A 26,716-nucleotide genomic window follows, 5' to 3' on the forward strand; every position below is an offset into this window, starting at 1 on the left:
CTTTGTGTACGAGGCCATTATAGGCGTACAGTCCATATTGTGCATGTTCCAGACACACACAGTGCCACGAGTCCCGTGTCCATGTATCAGCCACCAGGCGTGAGTGCTAGAAGCATGCATCTATGAGATGCTGACGAATGTCACGGCCCTCCTGTGCCTCGCAGACTCCTTGAGGTGCTGCCACATCCCCACCCTCATCATGACCATCATCAGGTGCTTGCAGTTCTGCGTCAGGGGGCATGGGCACATTTCTACGTACGCACATGTTGTGGAGCATGACACATGCCATGACCATCTTTGCAACCTTCACATGGCGGTACAGGAGTGCCCCGCCAGACCTGCTGAGGCAGCGGAAATGAGTCTTCAGTAGGCCGAATGCCTGTTCTATGACTACACGGGTACGTGAGTGGGCATGGTTGTAGTCCTCCTCATGCTGGTCCCGTGGGTTCCGGACTGGTGTGAGGAGCCATCTCTTCAGTGGATACCCGGCATCACCTGTATGTGGACAAGAAAGGAATTTTGAGGAATGCCATTGCTACGTACGCACCCCCCCCCTTCCTGCCAGGTCATTGCCGCATCACATATCCCACATCATCATGCATGAAATGAGACTCACCGAGTAGCCAGGATCTGTTCCCTGCGTGTCGCTCCATGTAGCGTGGTATAGTAGAGTTCCTCAAGACCATAGAATCATGGGTTGATCCAGGAAATCGGGCACAACAATGTGTAATGATCCTGTTGGAGTCACACACCATTTGTACATTCAGAGAATGAAATTGTTTTCGGTTGCGGTACTGGGCCTCCATGGCATGTGGGATGACCAATTCCACATGGGTGCAGTCGATGGCACCAGTGCAACCCGGTATGCCGGCAAGTGCATGGAATCCCACTTTTGTGTTGGTAATTTCCTGCTCCGAGCGTGGTAGAGAGATGTAGTCGTCTGCGTGCTTCAGGAGGGCATCGAGCACTTGCAATAGTGTCCGTGAGAACAGTGGCTGTGATATGCCATGCAACTGTCCGACTGTGTGCTGGTAGGTGCCTGTGGCCAGGAAGTGGAGTACAGACACCACCTTCAGTAGGGGTGGGATGGCGGTTGGGCTATCTATCATGCTGACAAGGTCAGCCTGTGTCATGTCCACAATGGCGGTTATGGTGTCCCGGTCCAAACGGTAGAGGGTGTGGATCTGCTCATCAGTGAGGTTGAACGGATGTGCTCGGAGGCGTGGGATTGCGGGCTGCCTGCGTGGTGGTAGTGGCTGTGCTGGCGGCCCTTGCTGGCCCTGCCTTGCCCTCCTCCTCCTCCTGCGTCTCCGCCGTGCGGCCGGTTGTAGTTGGTGTTCGTCTTCTTCTTGAAGTTGGAGTACTTGCAGTGCTATCAGGTCCTCCAGGGCCAACATAGCTAGTCCTGCCGGTAGCATTTCGGAGTGGGTGTGGTTGTGGGAGGAGACTGGGTGTGCAATTTATGTGTTTTCAGGCTGTATGGCCTCCACCTGTGGTGATTCATTCCACCTGTGCAAGCTGCACTCCCCTTTGGGCGAGCACGTCCCGCACACAACGCTGCAATTCGACGAATGGCATCTTGCTATTGCAATCATGTATTTGTACCCGATGGCAGTGTAACATTGGTTGATATGTTCATTCGGCTATGGTCCCATTGTTTCACATACTATCTTTGCAGTCGCGAACAGACTTGTGAAGGGTCAGTGGAACGTAGTACTCGAGTAACGGTGGACCCTCATGCAACACTGTACCGAGGTTCACCGACGGGCGGGGCGTCCCATTTGTGAGTGAAGGCAGTTGCCATTTTCACACACAGCCGCACTAGATGGATTAATTTGTGATTTCAAGCGGCCACAGATGCCTTTTCGACGTGATGTTGCAAATGAGGAATTCGAAGGGCGGCGCTTTCGGTTTTCAGCTAGCGGCGAGGAGATGCCCACAGGTCTGACTGCAAATATAACGTTCTATTGTTCAATGTCCTTGGGACAGGGGCCATGGCGAGGATGCAATGATTGATATGAATAGTTTGGGATGCGCAATAGCGACGTGGGCGATGAGGCCGGACGTTCCCAAATACATGTTACTTCACAACACTGGAATTACGGGCTGGGGCACAGTGGATTTTGCAGGCTGCATAACGCACAGACTCAATGGAAATTTCACATGTTATGTGAGTATGGAAACAGGCGTTTTCATTACGGGATGAGGGAATGATGTATGGATGCATGGACAGATGATTTGATACAGAGTTTGCCATGTACAGGGCTTCTTGGAATCTATCCGCCTCCCCTGCGCTATGTGATGCAGGGCTGCCATAGTGGGACCATCGTCTATCTGGCCTTGTTGAGCCCTCCCTGTCTCGACGCGCCTTCAGACACTTGTGTCTATGCACGTTACCAATCCCATCAGATGGATTCTGTTTTAACAGACGCATGCACAGGTACACTCGTTTGTGATAGTGTTTTCACCTCGATATAGATAGTTATGATTCGCAAGTGGTTTTTGGGTGGTGATGATCCTTTGGAGTGGGCTAGCATGCATATGGCTGTGGATTTGGTGTGATCATTGAAGTGAGTAATTCAAATGTAGTTCTGATGGCCATACTATTCTTTTTCATTTCATTTGGTTGACAGGTATCTCCTCCCCTTTTGCCACTGCCATCTGTATGCCACTCCTGCAGATGGATTTTACTCCCGACACCTGCTGCTTCGTGTTAATCAGTGGAGCAGCATTACGATCTTATGGGACGATCGCCAATGGGCCACATGCCCTTACGCAGTACTAGTGGCTAGGAGCAACATTTCGGCCTTTCAGCTGGACTAGTGCCTCCCTATTGGGATGGCCCTGCGGTTCTAGGCGCTTCCATGTTGCCTTTTCGTACGGGAATGTAGCCCCTGTGTACCATGAAGGAACAGGGCGTCACACAAGAAGTAGCTGGTCATTTATTGCGGATGCAGCCCACAATAATGAAATATATTTTGGAGTTCATGGCCTAATGGCTGTATGGGCTTGGAGAATTTGTTGTGCATTAAATTTCTATTCTGATATGAACCGTGTAGCGTTCTTCTTTGCAAGTGATGTGGCATATTACTATTTGGGGAGCGATGTATTGTGAGGAGATCTGCATTGGGTTCCAGCTTCGGGGTATAGTTGCGTGGTACTGTGCTGGGCGCGTTTGCCTACGAAGCCCAGTGAGGTCAGGGATGAGGGCTGCCATTATGACTGTTTTGATGATGTCATGCTCAGGGGCGGGGGATTAGCTTTTGTGTAACAGATGCCGGTCAGCCAGTTGGATAGGTGGAATGATGTGATTATCGGAATATTGCTGGTCACAGGTGCCTGTGTTTGCGTGCGTTTCTTGGTGGGAGACTGAGGTCATGTCCATTTGTATGGCTTCTGTATTCGTGCCATCTGTGCCCTGCAGCTCCCATTGGGCCCTCTTGAGATTCATTTGTTCGTTGGCAGGCATGGATGACTAGTACATTTCACTGGTTGCATTGTGTGACTTCATTGCACCTACGGGGGGTTGTACAATGTGGCCAGGGAGCGGTGTACAAGCACTCAGTAGGGCCGTTTACGGTTGGTTTGCGATGCCGTACTTCTCACCATGGCGGAATGGTACTTTCCGCCGTGCTTGATGGCGTTAGGTGCATGTCCGCTAGGGTCGGAATTCGCGTACCGTTGCGCCATGGTGCTAATTACGGTTTGGCATGGCGCGCGCGCGCGTACTTGGTGCAGTTAGCGTTGGCGTTCACTACGGTGTCGCTAATGGCATCGTACTTTGCGGTGACGGGTCATGATCGCACCGAGCGCTATTCGATGGCGGTATTGCATTTCCGCCATCGTTTTTCGATTTCCGCCAGGGTCGTAATGAGGCCCCATGTGTTTCAGCCGTTTCTAGGTGGGCTAGGTGTGCCTCATCTTTAACACGGCCTTCATCAGGACGGAGTTCTGTGTAGATTGACGTCTGTGCTGCAGGGGAAGGAGACTACAGTCAGGGGGGTGTCTGAGCCAAAATTATTTAGTTTGAGTGAATCACGTGACCTGGTGTAGACGCACTACTCCCCCCAAAACCTAGCCCACCTAGAAACGGCTGAAACACCTGGTGTAGACGCACTACTCCCCCCAAAACTACAGCACGTTAATGCTGTTTACGCAAGAAAAATAATTTTGTGTACCCACCATTGTTCTATGTGTTTTCCACAAATGTTGACTTGAATATGTACACTGTAATATGTGAATTTCTTGGCAAATCCTAATAGGAGTCGGGTTTATTGCACACACACAATTTGGAGATTGTCCCAAAAAATGTTTTTTTGGCACTGTGTGTTGTAAATATCTTTCTGTTTTTTTGTCTGATTGTTCTGTTTTAGCACACAACTCTAATATAAAAAAATGAGATTTATCTCTACAACATACTATTGGAGAGTGATTCCTTCCTTAGCAATGCAGAGTTTGATAATACATGTGGAGGTGTTGTTCTGAGCCTAGCATCCTTGGACCTATTCATTTGTATCTTTTGTTTTCCTAGTTAACCCTCCTGGGTAGAATAGGTTCCACACCAGGAGCCCTATTTTTTTATTCTAGTTACATAGATAGACAGATAGCTAAAGTCCACTTCCTGTATAAAAACATAGATAAAGATAGGATAGATATGATAGATAGGGTAGACAAACAGATATGATATAGAGGTACGATGGGTTAGTTACACAGACAGATGGATGGATAGCTAGATAAAGTCCACTTCCTGTTGATAAATAGATAGGTTAGTTACATAGACAGACGGGCATAGAGATAGATAGATAGATAGATAGATAGATAGATAGATAGATAGATAGATAGATAGATAGGTGGCATGGATAGACAGACAGATGGATAGATAGCTAAAGTCCACTTCCTGTGTAAAACATAGATGGAGATAGATAGATAGATAGATAGATAGATAGATAGATAGATAGATAGATAGATATAGATAGGATAAATCGATAGATAGATAGAGATAGATAAGTTACATAGATAAACAGACAGCTAAAATAGAGATAGATAGAATGATAGATAGATCGATAGATAGATAGTTAGGTTAGTTACATAGATAGATAGACAGATGGATGGATAGATAGACAGTTCAAGTCCACTTCCTGTATAAAAACATAGATAAAGATAAGATAGATATGATAGGATAAATCGATAGATAGATAGATAGATAGATAGATAGATAGATAGATAGATAGACAGACACAGAGAGAGAGAGAGAGAGATAGATAGAGATAGATAGAGATAGATAGAGATAGATAGACAGATCGAGATAGACAGATAGATAGAGATAGACAGATAGATAGAGATAGACAGATAGATAGAGATAGATAGATAGATAATAGATAATAGATAGATAGATAGATAGATAGAGATAGATAGATTAGTTACATAGATACACAGACAGACAGCTAGCTAGATAGATGGAGAGAGAGAGAGAGAGAGAGAGAGAGAGAAAGAGAGAGAGAGAAATTGAGATAGGTTAGTTACATGATAGATAGACAGGTGGATGGATAGCTAAAATCTACTTCCTGTGTAAAACATAGATATCGATATATAGATCCATTCGCTATGATGGGAAATAGATACATGATTGGATAGATTTATAATATACACGCCCGACTGTTCCTTTTTAATAGTTGATAAAGAAACCACCGGCTGACAGTTGGAAGTCTGTGCCAGAATTGTCCCTAAATTCCATCTCATTGGAGGATGGACTTCTGCACGCCCTGCAGAGCCATGCCCGGGGTGACGTTTCACTTCAGCGGTGCTTGCAATGCAGACAGTGTCTGCGAGGCACAGCAGAGGCACACATTGCTTCACTGGATCGCGGAGACAGAGCAGTGTGAATCACTCTGCAGAAGCGCCTGCTGCAAGCCCCGGCCACTGGAGCAGGGGAGCAGAAGGAAGCCGGGCGAGCCTGCTGCTGCTGGAAAGTGAACTTGGCGTCGCGCTCCTGCTGGCAGCCGGCCGGACTCAGGGAGGGGTGCGGGGGGCCTCCTGCCAATCAGGTTCTAGGCAACGGTGCCAGCCCTGAGGGGGGTCCAGCCAGGGGAAGGAGAGTGAGAGCTGCCGCTAGCGCCGCCGCCGGGGGCTCCAGTGTTGTGTTCCCGCCTTCTGCCGGTGGAGTCCGACTGTGTGTGACCTGGGAATGCACGGGGCACGGAGCCAGGGGGCTTGCACTCCCACCGGGATCTGACGGGCAGGGCTGCACCCTTCTACGCCGACACTCGCACCTCATCTCCGAGCGAATAAGCTCAGGTAAGCCCGGGTGCATGTTACACATGTGGAACTGGAGAACTGGAGGGTGCGTGACCCGGAGGGGGTCCATGTCACAGGGACGCCACTCGTCCACTGCCTAGTTCTCCCTTTTCCAACCCGTGGGCTCATGCGCACATGTGCAGGATGCTCCCCCAAGTTACCAAGCGCTACACTTGCAAGAATGTATTCGTATGGGGGACTGGCAGGTGGTGTCCTGGTGGTCAGAGGTCATGGGCCACCGGGCCCAGTGCCTCTGCAAATAGGATGCGCCCATGGGACGCTTTCGTGTTCTGGCTGCATGCCGGAACTGTGTTCTAATCACATTGATTGTTATTTTCTGGTGATCGATAGAGTCTGGTGTTTTCAGTTCATGTTTGTTCGTGGCCAGAATAAGCCCCTATTTTTCCACGAGTCCTACGGATTCTATACACCCCAGCACGCCCCTTCATTCTAGAGGTATTTATCAATCCTATATGTTTATTTATTTACTATTTGCTTGTACTGTTTGCTTGCATTTACATCAACGAAAATACGTTTTCAAAGCACCCACAGGGGGAAGTGGGAGAGGGGGGACAAGGGAAGTGAAACACTTGACAAAACACAATATTTAAGAGCAGTAGGAGGAAAAAGGACAAGCCTACTACGCCTTGTAAGTATTCAGAACGTGCAAGTGCAGCAAGGAAGACGGCAGAGGGGGTATGTGCTGGGGAGTCTGAGCTCATGGGTGAGCCACAGATGAAGTGCTAGGATTGTTGAGGAAAAGTGTTGAGGGTAGGCAGGAGCCGGGCCAATTGGGTGTGGGAGGTCAGGGGCCCTGAGGATGCATAGGGGCCCCATACACCAATCACAGCGCAACTGTGGGATTAGTAGAGAGGAGAGAAGAAGGGAAGGAGGAGGTAAAAAGGAAAGTCTTAAGGAGCTTCCAGAATTTATGAATGTCCTGCTCAAGGCGCAGAAGGGGGGGCTGTTTCACAGAAGGGAACCAGCTGAGGAAAGAGAACAACCACCTAGCCCCTGTTTAGCAAAACGCTTTACACACAAAGAGTTGGTGCCAGAGGAACATAGTGATCTAGAGGGAGAGTATGTAGTAAAATAAAGTTGAAGATAGTGTGGTCCCCGGGCCCAGACAGCTTTATGGATGCTGCAGAGGGTTTTGAATTTAATTGCAGCAGCCGGGAGCCAGTGAAAACTTTTTAGGGCAGGAGAGATGCGGTCCCTGGGCTTAAGGCCAAGCATAGGTCTTGCTGCCCTAGTCTGGATCAGGTGGCGAGGTTGCAAAGTGGAAGATGGTAGATTCAGGAGGAGGCTATTGAAATAGTCAAGCCTAGAGAGAACCAGAGGCCGGGTTGAAAATGAGCTTCTGGGGGGAAAGTGAGAAAAGGGAGAATTCCTTTTAGAAGGAAGAGCTGAAAGTGGGACTTCTTGGCAATGTCCTGAGTGTAAGGGAGGTAGGAGAGAGAGGAGTTAAAGATGACTCCAAGGTTTTTGGCTTCAGAAGAAGGAGCAGGGGGAGAGCCCAAGGAGGAAGGCCAGAGTGAGGGGAAAAAGGAGGGAGCAGGGGTCCCAATGCAAAGGATCTCAGTTTTACAGGCGTTGAGGTAGAGATTGTTGGGGGTGCAGTCGAGCGTAGAGAGAACCAGGGCTCGGGTAACATTGAGCTTTTCAGCTTTCTAGATTGGCACTTGTATTGTTGGATTGTCCATCATACCCCAAGGATGCAAACAAATGAATTGATGGACAAGCACGTACCGAAATGGTTGGGACTTGTCCCATTGTGTGGTAGTTCCCGTTCATAAAAGCTCAAATTCATAAACTAGGATTTCAAAAGGAGTCTGACTAAATCATCTGGATTTCAAAGCTTCTTGAATACAGTGCAATCTGTGTGACTTGTTGTAAAGTCTAATAGGAAGTAGCAAAATGTAGAGTATTTGGAATGCAATACCACAAAACTAAAACCCATCCTGCAGCCAAAGCTGCTTCAGCATTGGACATGTAGTGATCCTACAAGTACCAGAATGCAAAGTAAATCCAAGACTGACATTGACCAATTCGAGAGCCCAAGGAAAATCATCAGGGTGAAATATTTTCCAGTTTTGAAAGCCAAAGATTTCAGATGAGCAGGCTCTGTGTCCCGGTCCAAGTGGTACTTGTTCCCATCCTTTTTTAAAACACGCTCCTTCATTGTCTCTAACATTCATTTTGCACAGCACCACTGACTTATATCCGAAACCAAGGAGACTGTAAAGTCCATTACAGCAGCCATATTCTTGAAATTCCAGTGCTATGTCCCCAACATTCCTGCTTCTTTCTTATTAAATGTTTGGCCTTTAGAATATGCGTCCTTCTTTATTTTCTGGATTCCTTTCTTTGAGATTCTTTGCAAATCCCCCGCCTCTCCCCTCTCACTGCACCTGTGTGGTTGAGAGCAGCAGCACGCCACGGGGACGGTAGGGGGGGAGATGGGGGTCTATTGCTGGCTCCACAACAATGGCGGCGGCTTGAGTAGTAGTCAGTTCCCGGGGTCTCGCACCCAGTCTCGTTAAGCAAGAAACGACGAAAGATGAGGAGCCAAAGGGTCTTCACTTCAGCCTTTTCAAACATTACTAATGCAGACCAGCATAACATGGAACGTAACTGTTTCAGTCACACTCTTAGTTCTCAAAGAGATGTCGGAAAGAGCGGTTAAGTGGGGCGCAGTGAGGCATGTCTTCTTTTTCGCAGGCCATGTTGCACTCCTGCAAGACCTGCTTTCTTTAGTGTGTGCCATGCTGCTGCACTCCTACATATCCCTGTGCCGCAAGACCTGCTTTCTTTAGTGTGTGCCATGCTGCACTCCTGCATATCCCTGTGCCGCAAGACCTGCTTTCTTTAGTGTGTGCCATGCTGCACTCCTGCATATCCCTGTGCCGCAAGACCTGCTTTCTTTAGTGTGTGCCATGCTGCACTCCTGCATATCCCTGTGCCGCAAGATCTGCTTTCTTTAGTGTGTGCCATGCTGCACTCCTGCATATCCCTGTGCCGCAAGACCTGCTTTCTTTAGTGCGTGCCATGCTGCACTCCTGCATATCCCTGTGCCGCAAGACCTGCTTTCTTTAGTGCGTGCCATGCTGCACTCCTGCATATCCCTGTGCCGCAAGACCTGCCTTCTTTAGTGCGTGCCATGCTGCACTCCTGCATATCCCTGTGCCGCAAGACCTGCTTTCTTTGGTGTGTGCCATGCTGCACTGCTGCATATCCCTGTGCCGCAAGATCTGCTTACTTTAGTGTGTGCCATGCTGCACTTCTGCATATCCCTGAGCCGCAAGATCTGCTTTCTTTAGTGTGTGCCATGCTGCACTCCTGCATATCCCTGTGCCGCAAGACCTGCTTTATTTAGTGTGTACCATGTTGCACTCCTGCATATCCCTGTGCCGCAAGACCTGCGTTCTTTAGTGCGTGCCATGCTGCACTCCTGCATATCCCTGTGCCGCAAGACCTGCTTTCTTTAGTGCGTGCCATGCTGCACTCCTGCATATCCCTGTGCCGCAAGACCTGCCTTCTTTAGTGCGTGCCATGCTACACTCCTGCATATCCTTGTGCCGCAAGACCTGCCTTCTTTAGTGCGTGCCATGCTGCACTCCTGCATATCCCTGTGCCGCAAGACCTGCTTTCTTTAGTGCGTGCCATGCTGCACTGCTGGATATCCCTGTGTCGCAAGACCTGCTTTCTTTAGTGTGTGCCATGCTGCACTCCTGCATATCCCTGTGCCGCAAGACCTGCTTTCTTTGGTGTGTGCCATGCTGCACCCTGTGCCGCAAGACCTGCTTTCTTTAGTGTGTGCCATGCTGCACTCCTGCATATCCCTGTGCTGCAAGACCTGCTTTCTTTAGTGTGTGCCATGCTGCACTCCTGCATATCCCTGTGCCGCAAGACCTGATTTCTTTAGTGTGTGCCATGCTGCACTCCTGCATATCCCTGTGCCGCAAGACCTGCTTTCTTTAGTGTGTGCCATGCTGCACCCTGTGCCACAAGACCTGCTTACTTTAGTGTGTGCCATGCTCCACTCCTGCATATCCCTGTGCCTCAAGACCTGCTTTCTTTAGTGTGTGCCATGCTGCACTCCTGCATATCCCTGTGCCGCAAGACCTGCTTTCGTTAGTGTGTGCCATGCTGCACTGCTGCATATCCCTGTGTCGCAAGATCTCCTTTCTTTAGTGTGTGCCATGCTGCACTCCTGCATATCCATGTGCCGCAAGACCTCCTTTCTTTAGTGTGTGCCATGTTGCACTCCTGCATATCCCTGTGCCGCAAGAACTGCTTTCTTTAGTGTGTGCCATGCTGCACTCCTGCATATCCCTGTGCCGCAAGACCTGCTTTCTTTAGTGTGTGCCATGCTGCACTCCTGCATATCCCTGTGCCGCAAGACCTGCTTTCTTTAGTGTGTGCCATGCTGCACTCCTGCATATCCCTGTGCCGCAAGAACGGCTTTCTTTAGTGTGTGCCATGCTGCACTCCTGTATATCCCTGTGCCGCAAGACCTGCTTTCTTTTGTGCGTGCCATGCTGCACTCCTGCATATCCCTGTGCCGCAAGACCTGCTTTCTTTAGTGTGTGCCATGCTGCACTCCTGCATATCCCTGTGCCGCAAGACCTGCTTTCTTTAGTGTGTGCCATGCTGCACTGCTGCATATACCTGTGCTTTAAAACCTGCTTTCTTTAGTGTATGTCATGTTGCTTTCCTGTATGTTGTATGTGATATTTCCATACTTTAAAGGCGGAACACAAAAAAGACTGAGTTTTATTCGCTGATTTTGAGAGGCCTTAAAAGGTTGAAATTTCACATACTGAACCCACTCCTCCGCCCACCCTCTCCCAATGGATTTCCAGTAAATCGGGGGTTTAACCCCTTCTCCCCCAAACACCCCTTTTCATCTATCACAACTCCCCCTTTCCCAGCCCAACACATTCCCCCTCCTCTCGCACTCATGCAAACACACCTCCCACCTCCGGCCTCCTCCCTTCCACACCACAACCATTCCCTCTCCTCTCCCCCACAGACGCACACTTACTGACAAAATACGCACACGCACACTAACAGCTTGCTCCCCGCGCCTTCCCTCTCCTGTCCGTGCCTCACAGCCCCTGTGTGCGCACTCGCGTGCGGCAGGGGCATGACAGTTTGATTTAGAACTGAGGCTGTCGCATTTTTACATTTTTAAAGTCAGAACTATAAGTCCCAGAATGCACTGTGAGAGTCTGGACAACAGGACTGGTTGATTATCAGTGTCTAATGCTTTCAAATTGCAAACACACAGACCACCGCAGGCCTCTATCATTGTTTGACAGGGGCACTCAGCTGCTTGTCATGCGCGACTTGAAATGGGAAATCCCGCCAAAATAGTGAGCGCGAGGTGTTTCATGTCAACCGAGCAGATGCGTGAAAGATTAGTCAGCGGCGTTCAAATGAAGAGCTGCTGTCCTGGGGGTGTTTATTCTGCAGGAGCCTCACCAGGGGTGTAGCTGGTCTGGAAAAGATCAGGGGCTTAGCTAATGTCGGGACTGGGGGGACTCGGGGCTAGCTAGCCTTTTGGTTTTAGCCCCTGAGCTTCTATCCGGAGCTACAAGCAAAAGACCCGGTGTTATAGCCCCCCCCCCCCCCGCCCCCCTCTTTAGCAAGCCTCTGGGCTCAACCCTAAGGACATTGAAATGATAAACAAGGCGGCCTAAGCGATGTTCTTTTAGAAATACCGCTTTTTGCTTACCATAAAATGCCACCCGGGTATGTGCAGTTTCAGATTGTCTGCAGTGTACGGTGGCACAGGGTGGCACGCACAGAACTCTCATGTTATGCCACAATGCCATGTGTGTGAAGTTCACTACATGCAAACCACTTTGCTCTTCATTGCCGCATCAACAATCGGCACCAATGAGGGTTCCAGGCTGCACCTTTGGGGATTTTTGGTTGCGTTTTAAGGCATATGAAGATATGTATTACTAGAGGCTGTCTAAAGAACAGAGACTGTTCCAATGCACTTCACCGGTCATTAAATCACCAACAGTCAAGAACAGCAAGGACCCTGGACTACCCCAGACATGATGATTTCGGGTTGGGTTTTCAGGCATATTGCGGCAGTGGTATTGGGAGGATAGCTCATGGCCAACGTGCTCGCCCTAAAAGCAAGACGACACGGAGCAACACAGGTTCGAACACCGGGTCCGCGCTTAGAAACCTCGGGGTATTAAGCGCATTATAAATAACCAATCATATCATTGTTTACTAGAAAGCGCCTTTACTGGGGCTTTTAAAAGCACTGAGACCCTGCAGTTCACTTCACCCGCAATGACATAATCAGCAACCAAGAAGATTACCGACTCTGGACAGTCTGTTTGCTGGGTTTTGAGACATATTGTGGCATCACTCGCTAGACAGCTCCTTTAAGAGTAGAAAGAGGGATGTGTAATCAGCTCTGTGAAAATGTTCAATATAGTCCCAAATGCACGGGGTTGAATTTCCGTTTTTTTTTGTTGTTGTTTTTTTCTGTTATTATTATGTTACGCGCAGCACAGCCTTGAAAGGAACGCCCCCCCCCACCGCCCCCTGTGCAGAAAGCTAATTACGCAATATGTTACAATCACACGTGATCGGACCTGATTTGCAGAATTTTTAGCGTGGTGCAAAGTGACTTTATTTGTACTGCCAACAAACACCCTGATTTACAGAACACTTTGTAGTGATAAAGTATTCTTTGCACCGTGAATTGGGCCCGTTTAGCACAGGGCAAGGAGTACCTTTTCACTGAAAAGTGATTTACAGAACATTGCAAAGTCACTTTGCACTGCAAGGTGTTTGTTGACAGTGCAAAGTCACTTTGCACCAGTACAAAGTCACTTTGCACCACGCAAAAAATTCTGCAAATCAGGCCCGATCGCCTGCGTTTTTGATATATTGAGTGGCAACAACAAATTAGCAAAAACATCTCTAAATCAGGTGCTCTTTCTAACATGAAGGTATCCCGGCCATATGTCAAAAACACGACCACGCGTTGAGTTGTCTCTTAGGTAGCAAGATACATTACGCATCTCAGTAACTTATGCTGTCGAACTCAGCAAGATAACGGAGTTGTCATTTGCTGGACCTCAAGCCTTTGACCTGCACGTTGTGCCCAGTGCGCCACAGCCGGCGCGCAACCCACCGAGCCACCTCCCCGTACATTACACGTAAGATCTGCGTTGTCGCGCGAGAGTCCACGCGTTTCTTGATTAACGCATTTGCGGGTTTCCTCTCCGTTAAGAGCAGATACGGGGCAATGCTGTAATTGTGCCTGGATGAGATAATGTCCCTGCCCACGCTCGTTTTATCCTCAGTCTTCCAAAGACAGTGGCAGCTGGTGGAGAGAGATGTCTGTGTGTCGTGGTGAACGGTTCGGGTTCCGCCCAGATATCTCGCGGGGAAAGCCCAGAGAGGGCGTGGATGTAGACATCTGAGCGAGTCACATTTACTACCAACGTGAAAACCTGTTTCTGCTCATTGTGAATGTCTTCGCTTTAGTCTATCTCTGCGACGGTTGATCAGCGGATTAAGTGACTGTTGCAAGGAAAAGGTTATAGCCCGCAGGTCACAGGTTCTACTTTCTTAAGGGCGATCGGAGACTTTCATCCATCCGAGGTTGTTAAAGGAGTAACCCCCAATTAAGTAATTATTGTTTCTTGGAGAGCGCTTGCTTAGTTCTTGAGACCCTTTAAGTAAGTGCTTATCAATTTCAGAAGGATGGAAAGTGACCCCGCCCGACTGCTTTGTTTGACTAAGGTCATTTACAGATGTTTTCATGGCGACTTGACTCACTGAGCTATCTGACCGGCCTCGGGCATGATGACCCCTGGGGGCAGTTTTTTCAAGCTTCTTCACAAATGCTTCTGTAATACTTTCTGAACATGAAATCAAGCACGGAATCATCCTGGGGGGCAGATGAGTTGTTAGGGGGGCGGTCTTTTGGTTGTAGCCCCGGATAGAAGCTCAGAGGCTACAACCAAAAGGCTAGCTAGCCCCAAATCCTGACAGTCCTGAAATTAGCTTAGCCCTAGATCTTTTCCAGACCTCGCAACACTCCTGCTGGCTGGGCCTCAGTTTGGCACTGACTGCTGGACCGCTGCTTATAAAAAGCTGCACGCACCCTTTGATGCACGGTGACTGGGAATTTAAACCATGGATTCACCTTTGTGGATTCTAACCTGCATTTAGTTTGGATATTAATTCCGATTCAGACCTAACACGGACGGCGGTAAGGTTAACGGTCACCGTTAATGGTACCGGTGACCGTTAACCCTTACCGCCTTACTACGAGTCCCCTTTACGGGTTGGAGACTTTAACGCCTGCTTTTTGCAGGCGTTAAAAAACAACCAGCAAAGGGATCAGAGAGCTAATTACGGTACTGCAATTTTCGGTGCCGTAATTAGCACCTTCCCCATTTCCATTATGCCCTATGGGGCAAAGATGGGAATGGGGAAAGGCAATGGGGGAAGGGGGAATTACCGCCACACCAACCTTGGAACAGGGTGGTAATTCCCCTTTCCTCCAAGGCGGTGCCGGTATTTCATCGGCATGGACCAAGGTGCTAATAGCACCTTGGTCCACCTCCGTCTGTGTAATGAGGCCCCTAGTCTATCAAATGAAGAAGATTGAGGGTCGCTTTTGTGGTTGCAACGAAACGCAGGTGGGCGCTATTACAGAAACCTTGCACTAGTGTAAGTGCAATTACGCAGGCCTGGCGTAATTACGCAACATGATGGTTGGACCCCCTTACTCAGAATGGAAAACAGCCAGCGGGCCCCCTTGGGGTACACACACCATATTGGAGACAAATAAATACAACCAGGTGTTAATAACTGCCGATTATCACTAGACGGACAGCCAGCAGGGAGCTGCAACACTAAATTCACACTGAAAACCTATCAATCCTTCTTAATCAAGAAGTGGCTGATGTGGAGGAACCAGAGTCAAAAGGCAACGAGGTGACAACACTTCTGTATACTCTGTGGAAAGCGACAGCAGGAAGGGCCAGCAAACGTAGCTTATAAGGCGAGTGTTGCATAGTGCACATTTAAAGCCCCAGAACACAAGTAATATAGAAAGGAACATATTGCTGTGTTAGGAAACTACTGTGTGGCAACATGGGGGCAGATGCTGGGGGCCCCCCTGAGGTTCAAGGTCCCTTTCAACTGAAGTGATAGAAAAGCCCTTATGCCGTCCCTGTAATTAGCACAAGTTAAAAAACTGACGCAGTAAAAAAAAAGTTCAATGTATTTTTGCAGCAGGGCAATGTTTGCCCTGTTACTAGTCCTTTGCTTTGGTGCCACAATGCATTGAAAGAATAGCTTTTTGCACTAGGCCACTGTTTGCCCTAGTGTTAATTGTACTTGTACCCATGCCAATTTTCTGTATTATGGTCCTGGTGTGTTGCAAACCAAGTCAGCACTGTGTCCTTGACTCAATTTATGACCCGTGTTAATCAAATAAAAGGCTAGACCGGGCCTGATTTTCATTTAGTTGAAGCGCTGAAAATTGAGCATATTGCTCTTGGCAGGGCTAGGGCACCTGGGCAGAGCATGTGAGGCATTGCGTGAGTGGTGCTCAGCTTTCTCTGGCCGTTCTGAATGCAACCAACCAGGCGCTGTGCACGCTATAGCAAACTATTTAGTGGTGGGCAAGATCTGGGCACGATTATGGAAGTTTTGCGCTGGTGCAAGTGCCGTTAGCACAAGTGCAAATCTTGCTCTGATGCAACATACATGTTCTTTCACTGCATGATTGCGTGTTTGCAATGTTTGCCTTCGTCCTGGTCCTTCGCCCTGGTGCAAAAATGCATTGAAAGAATACATTTTTTTCCAGTGGGCCAGTCTTTGCCCTAGCGGTAACCGCACTTGCATTGATGCCATGTTTCTATAATATGGCTCCTGCAGCCTCCCGTCACAACCCAACAAACACAATCCCATTGCCTGCAGGCTGATAATCCAGCCCAATATCCCACACTGCTGGGGGTGAATAAAGCATGCTATTGTTCTCTTTGATCCAAGTGCATCAGCGCTGCAGCAGCAATGAGGCGAGACGCATTTATTGCCGGCAAAGACATGGCTATTCTCAAAATGCAGGCTCTGCAGGCGGCTGCCACACAGCTGGGAATCCAAAACTGCCCAAGCAGTGCTGTATTCCACAATGTGCCCCAGAGTGCAATATTTCAATATGTTTATTTTAAAGCTGCCCTATTTGATAATACAGGTTCATATTTGATAATACAGGTTCTCTTGAGTTAATTTATAAAGCTGTGTTTTTTAATAGGAATTGAAAATCATTATTTGGTAAACTTACCAAAATCTGTTGAATATTATTCTATGCAGTGAGCATTGCTGTAGCTTTGGTTTATCTGAAATTAGTCTCATATAAATGAATGGCACAGTTCTATCCATTGACTATCAATTCATATCAACATGTGTTTCGCAATGTTGCTTCACCAGGACCATCATTGATATTAAAATGTGCCCTGCTGTCTTTGTATATGCTGCTTGCTTAGTGTTTACCAATGGGTTAGGGCGAGGTGTAATGCACCATGGGTATCTAGAAGTCTCCTCCAGACAGGGTTTTGTAAGAGGATTCAATTCAGCACTACAGCCAAGTCAACGCCTAGTCTAGAATACTGAATGAAAACCCTTATTGACATATCTTTATGTCCAGTTCATGCGTTCTGGATGACTACCCCTATATAACACCCCTCTCTTGGAATCCTCCTGACCCCACTGAGCCAAGAAGTAGTTCTGTTTTGCAAGTTAAAGGTTTATTTGATAATTTAAACAATATATATATATATATATATATCACGCTTTATAATAAATTAATAATTGAATAGCACACTTAATCGGATATGATAAAGATTAACAACGGAGAATCTGGCACTAGCACACTTCTTTATAATCACTAAGGAGTTGACATGAAATGGATAAGATAGCAACAATACTTTTATGGTTTCAAATGGATGCAATGTGGAATGAAATGCAGTACAGAAAATAACTTGATAGGATTTCAGCAAAAGACAATGTAATCACTTTCTTGGACAATTCACCCCCCCCCCCTTTTATGCAATGCAAGGAAATGGAAGGAAGGCACACAATTCTCAGAAATGCAATTCAAATGTAATTCAGTTCACCCAGCAACTTAGACTACAGACGTGGAAAACACAGGCAAAATGCTTTGATATGTGCTGGCAATGGAGTGAAAATATGTTAAAATGCTTTTAATTCCCTCTAGGAGGTTCAGGGTGAGTGAAATCAAGTTAATATTAGTCCAGGCTCACTTTAGCAAGGATCTAGGAGTAATTGGTAGGTTAAATGAATTCTTGGCAAATGAAAGGCAAGCAGCAGCAGATTTTTACACGTGGAGAAATTTGCAAATCGCGGCAAAATTTGCGAATGCGCCGAGCGCGATTACAGAGGAACTACAAGGACTATCACTATCGTTTTGGGGTCCTATGAAAGCCTAGGATCTCAGCTTCCAGATGAAAGTTACTGCAAGTCTAGCACAAACGGTCGCGGAGATATGAGCGATTGAATAAAGGTCGTTTTTCAGATTGAAATTTTAAAGTTCACAAAGACAAGTGCAGCTTGCAACTAGCAAATCACAGGTGACAGCTTTACAAATGACAGGTGACAGTTAGGAGGCAGTTCTACTTAGATTAAAATAGCTTTGATTATATTATTTTAACTAAGAGATTGGGTTCTGCACAGTTTTGCTATGTACTCACACTATATTCTTGAATTAAATGGGCCTCGCCACGGATCTGGTCAGGTTTTAGACTGGACTCTGGTCTCTGCACTTCACAGTGATCTGGGTCAGCTCTCTCTGGTTCTGCTAACAGGTCAGCTCTACTCTGCTGGTCTGGGTCTCTGAAGGTTGATGGAGGTAAAGTATGGATTTTCCCGGCAGAGCTTCCAGCTGCAAATGGATATGAAGGTCCCTATCTGTCCTGTCTCTCTGCTTTTATGTGTTTTTAAAATGGGTGTGTGTGAGCAGCATCACTAGCCAGCCCCTCTCCACTTATCATTGGCCAAGCTTTCATTTCTCCCCTGATTGGGGGAGCTAGGTTGTGTCAGAGTGATGTCATTTTACAGCCTGCGGAAAGTCCACTCCTCCTGTCAACTTGCACACAAATCTAGATTTGAACCAAATACATATTTCATAGCTACACAGTGGTTTGAAATTACATGCACCCATCACATATCACAGGAGGTATCCCCTGTTCCAACGCTGCTCTTCCTGGGGGCTTGCATTCAGAAATGGCGATATTTTGCACTTTTTAACTGGTTTGCAATCCTGGACATTACCCCAAATTTACACACATGTGCGCAAGGAGTATGGACATTAGTTGATGAAGTGTCAGATTTTTCACATGCACACATTTTGAGTAATATCCTCTTTTCCGCTAAAACCCCCCTGAACATGCCACCGGTTCTAAAAACCTCTTAAAATGTGGGCAGAAAAATCACAAGAATTATGGTGTCATTTAAATAATTTTCACAAGTCCGCTCTATGAGTTATTCATCTTTTTCTAAAACCATATTCTGGCTATAGAGGTGTGTCTTTTCATGTCACATGGTACAGAAACCAGTCTTTCCAGTTTCTGCCAAGCTCAGAGACCCTGCCCCTCCCAGGTTCTGCCAGGAGGAAGCTCCATTTACGACTCCCGCCAATAAAACATTTGCCTGAGTCAGGACAGGGCTTTGTTCAGAGCTCCTGTATTCTGTGGGGGCTCCCCTTAATTCAATTATCAGAGAGATGGCATATCCTTAGTGTGGCCAGCAAAAGGCAGATAGGCCTGGGAACACAGCTGTGACTCAAGTTTCACTCCTGATGGGGGTAGTTGCCAGGCAGAATTCAGTTCCTTAAGCCAGGTTTCAGATAAAATGTCACTTCTGTTCCCCAGTTTAAGTCAAGACATTTTTTTACATATGCAGCTAGGATGCTGATTCTAAGTTTAAAACTATGACATTTAACAATTGCAACCTATGTGACACTCAAAGTAGGTCACTCATTTCTTTTAAACATTTAGATTTTTTTAGTGTCTTTCAGTCCAAATTTACTTAAACTGCTGAAATCCACAGCTCAGCCAGTCTTGTTATAAACCTTCAAGTCACTTCAGAATATAACTTTACATTGGATCCACCTCTCAGTAAGTCTTTCTTTGGCTTGCTTTGGGTTCATTTACTCAGTTTTCTACAAAAAGTAAAATCTGGTGTGGTTTTAAACCGCCGGCTTTTGGATAGTGGTGAGTACTGGTACTGCACCCCTTTTTGGGATTTAAGAAAATGAATTCCCAACAGTTATGGGTTTGCTTTTGGCAATCAGCATTGCCACTCCCAATGGTTTCAGACTACTGTGTGGGTAGTCCAATGGTGGTTTTAGGCAGCGTCCTTCTGTGCCCATAACATCGGCAAAAATGGGTGGCAGCCTATTCTTCATGCATTTCCCTGTGCATTTTCTGGGAAGCTCTGGCCATCATGATGTTTTCCATGTCAATACTGCACAGTTTTGAGTTAGGGCTCGGATGATGGGTAAATACATCCCACAAGCCCCCCTCTTGCGATGGCCATTCTATTTCACGAATGGGACTCGCAAGACCTGGGATGTTTCCTCATCTTCTTCCAATAGATGGCACAGTTCAGCATCTTTTCCTCCATCCGGTACTGATCGATCGGTTCTCCTCGCCGGTCCTGATGGGAAAATTGGGCGGTACCCCGGGCCCCCTTGTGTCATCCTCCCAGTCTCCGGATCGTCCTCCTTGTCCCGTCTCCAGGTTTTCTTTCTCCTAGGACGACAAAGGAAGAGCAGCAATACCTATTCATGGACATTTCCACCACTGTTGAGATAGTGGGGCAGCATATGCATTTCATCATAACGAAACATTACATTCTTATTTTGAAAAAAAACAGTATAACTAAGAGACAGTTTCATGCAAATCACAATATTTTAGAGACTAGATGTGGTATGTTTTATGGTTGGAACTGAATTAGTCTGAGACAGTACCCGCTAGGATTCCAGTGGATTCCTCCAGTTGTTGCAGAGTGTGCCTGGGATGGCAACATTTCAACTGGTTTATGTGGACCCACTTGTCTTCCCCCGCTGCCACAGGACCTTTGGGGATGTGGATTTTGTAGGCCACAGGGGAAATCTTGTCGATGATCTCAAAGGGTCCCTTCCATGTAGGCAAAAATTTGCGCTGCTTGGCCTGGTTCCTTTGGAAGTTGTATAGATAGACCCGGTCTCCCACCTGATATTCCTTCCTGGAAGTTTTCAGGTCATAATGGGTCTTCATGCTATCAGCCGATCTTTCTAGATTCCGCTGAGCATAAGCAAAAGCATGTTGAAGGTGTTTCCTTAAATTCTCCACATACTCATGAGTAGTGGAGGCATTTATCAGTGTCTGCTCTTGGGTCCTGTAGAGCAAATGCTGCGGAAGCACCATCTTGCGTCCAGTCATCAACTCAAATGGTGACATTTTGGTTGCAGATGAAGGGGTAGATCTGATGGCCATTAGGACCAGAGGTAATCGGATGTCCCAACTTGGCCCAGAATCTGCCACAAACTTCTTTAATATGGTCACAATGGTTCGGTTATATCTCTCTACTGCCCCAGAAAAAGCTGGTCTATAAGCAATATGCAACTTCCTTTTGACCCCCAGTATCTCCCACATCTTTGTCATTACTTCACTGGTGAAGTGGCTACCCCTGTCTGACTCAATCCTTTGAGGTAGACCAAAACGGGAAAAGATGTGGTTAATCATCAAGGCAGCTGCCGTTTCTGCCTTGCAGTTTGGGGCTGCGAGACATTCCAACCACTTGGTAAACAAGCATGTCACAGTCAACATGTACTTATTCCCCCTAGCAGAGCGAATCACGGGGCCTACAAAGTCGATTTGTAAATCTGACCATGGCAGTGTCATCCCCCGCTTTTGGAGAGGCGCACGGTGTGAGAGGGATGATGGCTGAAATTGTGCACACACAAGACACCCCTTCAAGTATTGGTCGAGGTCCTGCCCCATGTGTGGCCAGTATGCAACCTCTCTTAAGATTTCCAATGTTGTGTGAAACCCCCTATGACCGGCGGTGGCCGCATCATGGGCGTGACTTAACATCAGGCTTCGGAATGAGGTAGGAACCACCCACTGATCGTGGCCAGCTTTGGATTTCCTTACCAGCAAACCGTCTTGGATTCGGAACATTTTTGGACATTTCATCAACACTCTTAGGTCCTCTTTCCCAATGTAATCGGTATCCGTCAGGGGAAAGTTCTCCTCAAGGTGCTGGTAAAATTTACCAATTACTGGATCCCCCTTCTGAGCTGTAATCAAATCAGCATCAGGGGTCTCCTTACTCCATTGTGCAATTGAAAGGTCGTTGTGAGCATTTGTCTGGGACCTAGTGATAGCAGTGACCTGGATTTCCCCCAACAGGGACTCAATCTCAATTAGATCCCCTTGGATGGCCCCGGTTTTGGCCAGCTGATCAGCTATGTCATTTCCAGTTTTGTCTGGTCCCTCTACTTTGGAATGACCCTTGATCTTTTTCCAATAGATTGTCATCTCATTCGAGGTGACCAGATCATCAATGTTTTGGATCAACTTCCCATGTTTCAAGGGTTTGTTGTTAGCACATAACATGCCTCTGGTTTTCCAATTAACCAGGTGCTCCACGAACCCGTTCCGTACATAATCCGAATCTGTGATTATGACCAGTTCGTGGAGTTGATGCTGGACAGCAGTGAGGATGGCCTGATGCACAGCCATCAATTCTGCCACCTGACTACTTCGGGGACCAATTTTGTATCCAGCGGAGGGTTCTGGGGACTCATTCACCCATGCATTCCCTACGCCGGCCACCAGTTCTTTCTCCCCGTTGTTGTCAACATGGTACGAGCATCCATCCACATAGACAGTGGGCATTCCCTCACACTTGTCCTCTTCAAAGACTTTGTGTGGGGAATTAAGGTATGCCTCCATGTTGTCCTTGATTTTTAGACTTTCGTCCTCGAGACAGTTTTCTCTGGCACAATCATGCAAGTCAGCCAGACCTTGCGCGAGGGGACTCTTCTTGTTTTGGCCATATCTGACCTCCACAGGAAAGCCTTGCATTGACAGAATCCAGGAAGTAATTCGGGAATTACTCACATTTCCGGCCCGGATTCTGTCACTTTGGAGATATTGCAGAGGCTGGTGTGGAGTCTCCACTATGATGTGTTCCCCCTGGATAAACGGGCGGTAATTCTTCAATGCCCACACCGTTGCCAGGAGTGCCTTCTCACAATCGTTGAACTTTTCCTCCACAGAGGATAAAGTTTTGCTCGCATAGGAGATTACTTTATTGACCTTGTCATGCTTTTGGTATAATACTGCCGTCAAGCACGTATTAGAGAACCCCGTCTCCAGGAAGAACTCCTTGTTTCTGACGGGGTAAGATAGGCAAGGCGCTTGCGAGAGGCTTCTCTTGAGTTGTCTTACTGCCTCGGCTTGTTCTGGACCCCATTCCCACTTGACCCCCCCCCTTCAGGAGATAAATCAGGGGTCTGGTGATCTCTGCGTAGCCCTCAATGAACTTTCTGCTGTAATTAGTCAGTCCAAGGAGGCTCCTTAGTTCCCGCAGAGTTGTGGGGTCTTTCAGTTTCTGAAGTGCTTCCACTTTCTTTTCCTGGGGACAGAGACCCTGAGGAGTAATCTCATGCCCCAAGAAATTAACACGGGTTCTACACCACTGTGCTTTCTGAAAGGAAAGTTTTGCTCCGGCGGCCCTCAACTGTGTCAGAACATAACGGATCTCCGCTATGTGTTCCTCCACAGATGAACTTTTGATGAGGACATCATCTACATAAGCCAGGTTACCCCTCGCACCCAGGTCGGGCATGGCCTTATGTAGGAAAATGTTGAATTCATTGCCGGAGTTGAGGTATCCGAAGGGAGTCCGGGTCCATGTATACTGCTAGCTCCCAAAGGTAAAAGACAGTTTGTATTGGTCCTCCCTACTGACAGGCACAGTCCAGTATCCATTGGTCAGGTCTATTGCAGTGAATACCTGTGACCCCTGAATCTGGGCCAGCCCTTGGTCAATGTAGGGCAGAGGCCATCGGGAAGTATGGACCCGTTTGTTGAGCTCCCTGAGGTCGGCGCAGAGTCTCCACTGGCCGTTTGGCTTTAATATTCCCAGCACCGGATTATTGAAGGTGCTGTGGATGGGACGGATTATTCCCCTGGACTCAAGGTTCTTAATTATTTCAGTAAGGGACTCCATTGATGCGAGAGGCAAGCGATATTGCTTCACAAACACAGGAGTCATGCCAGGGTCCGTGGGGATTGTTGTTGTGTGGATGTCAGTGCGACCACAGTCGTATGAGTCTACCGCAAAGAGATCTTGGAAATCCAAGAAAACTTGTTTCAACTTTTGCTTTTGTTCCAGAGTCACACAGGCATCAGCTAGGTTGACTCTCTCTTCCACCATCTGCCTGAAGCCTGGAAAGACTTCTGGTTTGGCTATCTCCGCGGCCTCCTCCAGCTGGGTGGAGAAGTCCCTGGTCAGAGTGCTGATTTGGACCGGAGGCTTCAGGTGGGAAAGGCAGCCCTCATGGACCTGGAAAATCACCTCATCCCTCCTGAAGTCACAAGTCACATCTTCCTTACCATAAGGGCAAGAAGTGTACACCAGGAAGTTCCCCCCATGCCGGGTAAAAATCCTGTCTGGTGTTGTATTGTCGTCACTGTCACTGTCAAAGCAGTCCTTGGGGATTGGCCCTAACAGTTCATTTACTAAGTCGATGGAAAAATGTCGGTCATCAACCACCATTCCAATATAGGTGCCTGCGGCTAGAGTAATACTCTTTAAGTTGCTGTTATCCACCTCTATTGGAATGGTGTCATGTTCTATGTTGACTAATGGAGTTGGGTTTACCCCCAACCCTTGCTGTTGGAGAGAAGCGTTTAGATGTATGTAAGCATCAGGGTTTTTCAACTCTTGTCCCCTTTTAGCTTTCACTTCCAGGGAGAATTGTCGGGTCCTTTCTGGGATGGTGACTTCCTCTTTGATCTGAATTTCAACTGCATAAGGTAGCAATTGAGCTGACCTAAATGCTTTTTCTGGATCATCAAAGCCCATGGGATTATCCGCTAATCGGGACCAAGCTTTGAAGTTTATTAGGTCCAAACTAATGGCAAAGCGATTGAGAATGTCACTGCCTAAGTAAAAGGCGGCAGTGACGTCTCGCACGACCCAACAATTATGGACTATGCTCTTGTTGCCAATGGAGATTTTGAGCATACACCTGCTTGGCAGGAGATGTTTGGAATTGGGTGCTTCCAGGTCCATTTCCCATTTGTCTATCAGTTTGAATGTGGGAATGGCTGGATCTTTTGGAAGTTGGCGGAACATGGCTTCGCTGATGAAGCTTTTACCGTTGTTCACACACACTCGAGCGAGAACAGAGTCCTTCCCATCATTTAACTGAACAGGGATGAACAACTGCTCTCCAATTTGCTGAATATCAGCCAGGCTCTGAGCTGATTTCACATCTTTCTGGACTATAGGAGTGGGAGTTTCTGATTGTGGATTAGTATAGAATTTCAGAGTGTTTCCTTCCAGCGTGGAGTACCACTTTAGGCTGGAAGGAAGGTTGATTTTCAGAAATAGAGAGGACCCTCCATCACCAGTCTGTTGTCCTACTGCTATTACTGTCACGTCTGGAATTTGGCTATTCTGGAAGTGAAATTCTACTTGGTCAGATTTTTGTTCAACCATGTGGCAGGTGCCGTTTAAACTAACATGGTTGACACTCTGTTTTAATTTTATTGGTCGGCTAGTCTGGGTCCAGAGGACCTTGTTTACACAATCTATTAGGGGTGACAACCTTCTCAGGAGGTCATTCCCCAGTAAACAAGGGGTGCCCTCTGGAGTCACAACTATGACTGGGTGTTTCAACTTTTGTCGCCCAATTTTAATGTCCAAGTCTGCCGTCCCCTCGACGGGAATCTCCTTCCCGTCAAAGTTCTGCAGTTGTCCAGGAAGAGAGGTGAGAGGAATTTGGTAATTCTCTCCCCTTCCTGCATTCAGTTCATCAAAGGCCCTTCTGGACAGAAGGGTAGCTTGAGATCCTGTGTCCACCAGCGCTAAAATTGTACCCTGCCCCTGTACTTGTACCGGGGCATAGCATCTTCCCTCCTTCTCCTCAAGGGGGCACAGATAATGCACATTTTTGGACAACTGGTGGGCTAACTTTCTGGTTTTGGACATCGCTAGCGAAGAGATTTGGGCAGAATTCTGTGGAGAGCCTTGGGAATCTGAAAGAAAAAGTTGGCAACTGGAGATCAGAGCCATTGTGGGTTCCCCTGGCTCCGGTTCCGGGCCGCCCCCCCCTTTTTGGAGGCAGTCATCAGGATGGGTTTGAACCAGGGGATTTTCTTGCTGTTGGTTCTGGGATGAGATGGTGGGCGGCGGTAGCTCAGTCTCCACATCTCCCCAGTCTGGATTTGCATCCCTAGGTACCCATTTTTCTTTGGGAGGAGTTCCCCCCTCTCTGAAGGAGAAGATCCTTTTCCCAGGATCCTCTGAGGATCCCTCTCCCTCAAATTGGAAGATCTGTACCTCCTCCTCAAACTGTGTCTGTTTGGGTCTTTTGTTTCTCCTACCCCCCCTCTGCTCCTTAGGAGGCAGACTTTCAGGGGCAAGAGTTTCCAGTTCCTGGGTTTCCAGGGGCTGTTTACAAGTGAGGAAGGAAGCTTCCTCCAAGGCTTTACACCCCCCTTCCCCTTTTACCTCCTCCCTGGGAACCGGTGAGTTATCGGGGTGCTGCCCCCGTCATTGTTCTGGAGCACCAGGTCCAGAGTTGGGTGCGTTCTGCGCCGGCACGCCCATCTGAGGGTTCTGCTGAGCCCTCAGTATGTGACCCAGATCCCGCGCCATGTTTTGAACCTGGCGCTCTAACTGGGAAACCCGCTCAGGCTGATACGGGGCCCTGTTTTCTCCCCTGGGCTGATCCCGGGAAGGGTAGCTGTCCCTCCTCTGGTAATACCCCGGGTTGGGAAGATTTGGGTACCCCTCCACCCTTGGCCTCCTCTCTCCCGGATTCAGTGGTCTGGGCTCAGGGAATTGGGGAAAGAAGGATGGATGGTTTTGGGGCTGAAAGTCGGGTGGATATCTGGGGAAAAAGTTCTGCCCAGGGTTTGGTAAATTTCTGCCCTCCTGTGGAAAGTTTGGAGGGAAGTTCCCTGGGTTCGGTGCTTGGTTGGATCCCCCCCCTTGGGCTGGGGGAGTCCACACATAACCCAGGATGGGTCGATTTCCCTTGTAGCGGGGACTTACATAATCAGGAGAGCGAGGGACCCCATTTGTGGGGCTGCCTCCTTGGCTCCCTGTCTGTGACTGA

At 47.8% G+C, this 26,716-nt stretch overlaps 1 protein-coding gene across 3 annotated transcripts in view; it reads left to right on the forward strand.

Annotated features, from left to right (window-relative positions):
- The first annotated feature begins 5,769 nt into the window (after window positions 1–5,769).
- P2RY6 (pyrimidinergic receptor P2Y6) overlaps window positions 5,770–26,716 on the forward strand; it is a 514,342-nt gene continuing 493,395 nt past the window's right edge. For 2 of the 3 annotated variants that reach the window (XM_069640103.1, XM_069640104.1), the window contains exon 1: window positions 5,806–6,294. The gene's annotated coding sequence lies outside the window, so the exon portion shown is untranslated. Of the gene's footprint in view, window positions 6,295–26,716 lie in introns of all 3 variants that reach the window. The other variant, XR_011284150.1, reaches the window with a different exon arrangement.

Source organism: Ambystoma mexicanum, chromosome 7q, assembly GCF_040938575.1.
Source record: "Ambystoma mexicanum isolate Mex_15411 chromosome 7q, UKY_AmexF1_1, whole genome shotgun sequence".
Lineage (NCBI taxonomy): Eukaryota > Metazoa > Chordata > Amphibia > Caudata > Ambystomatidae > Ambystoma > Ambystoma mexicanum.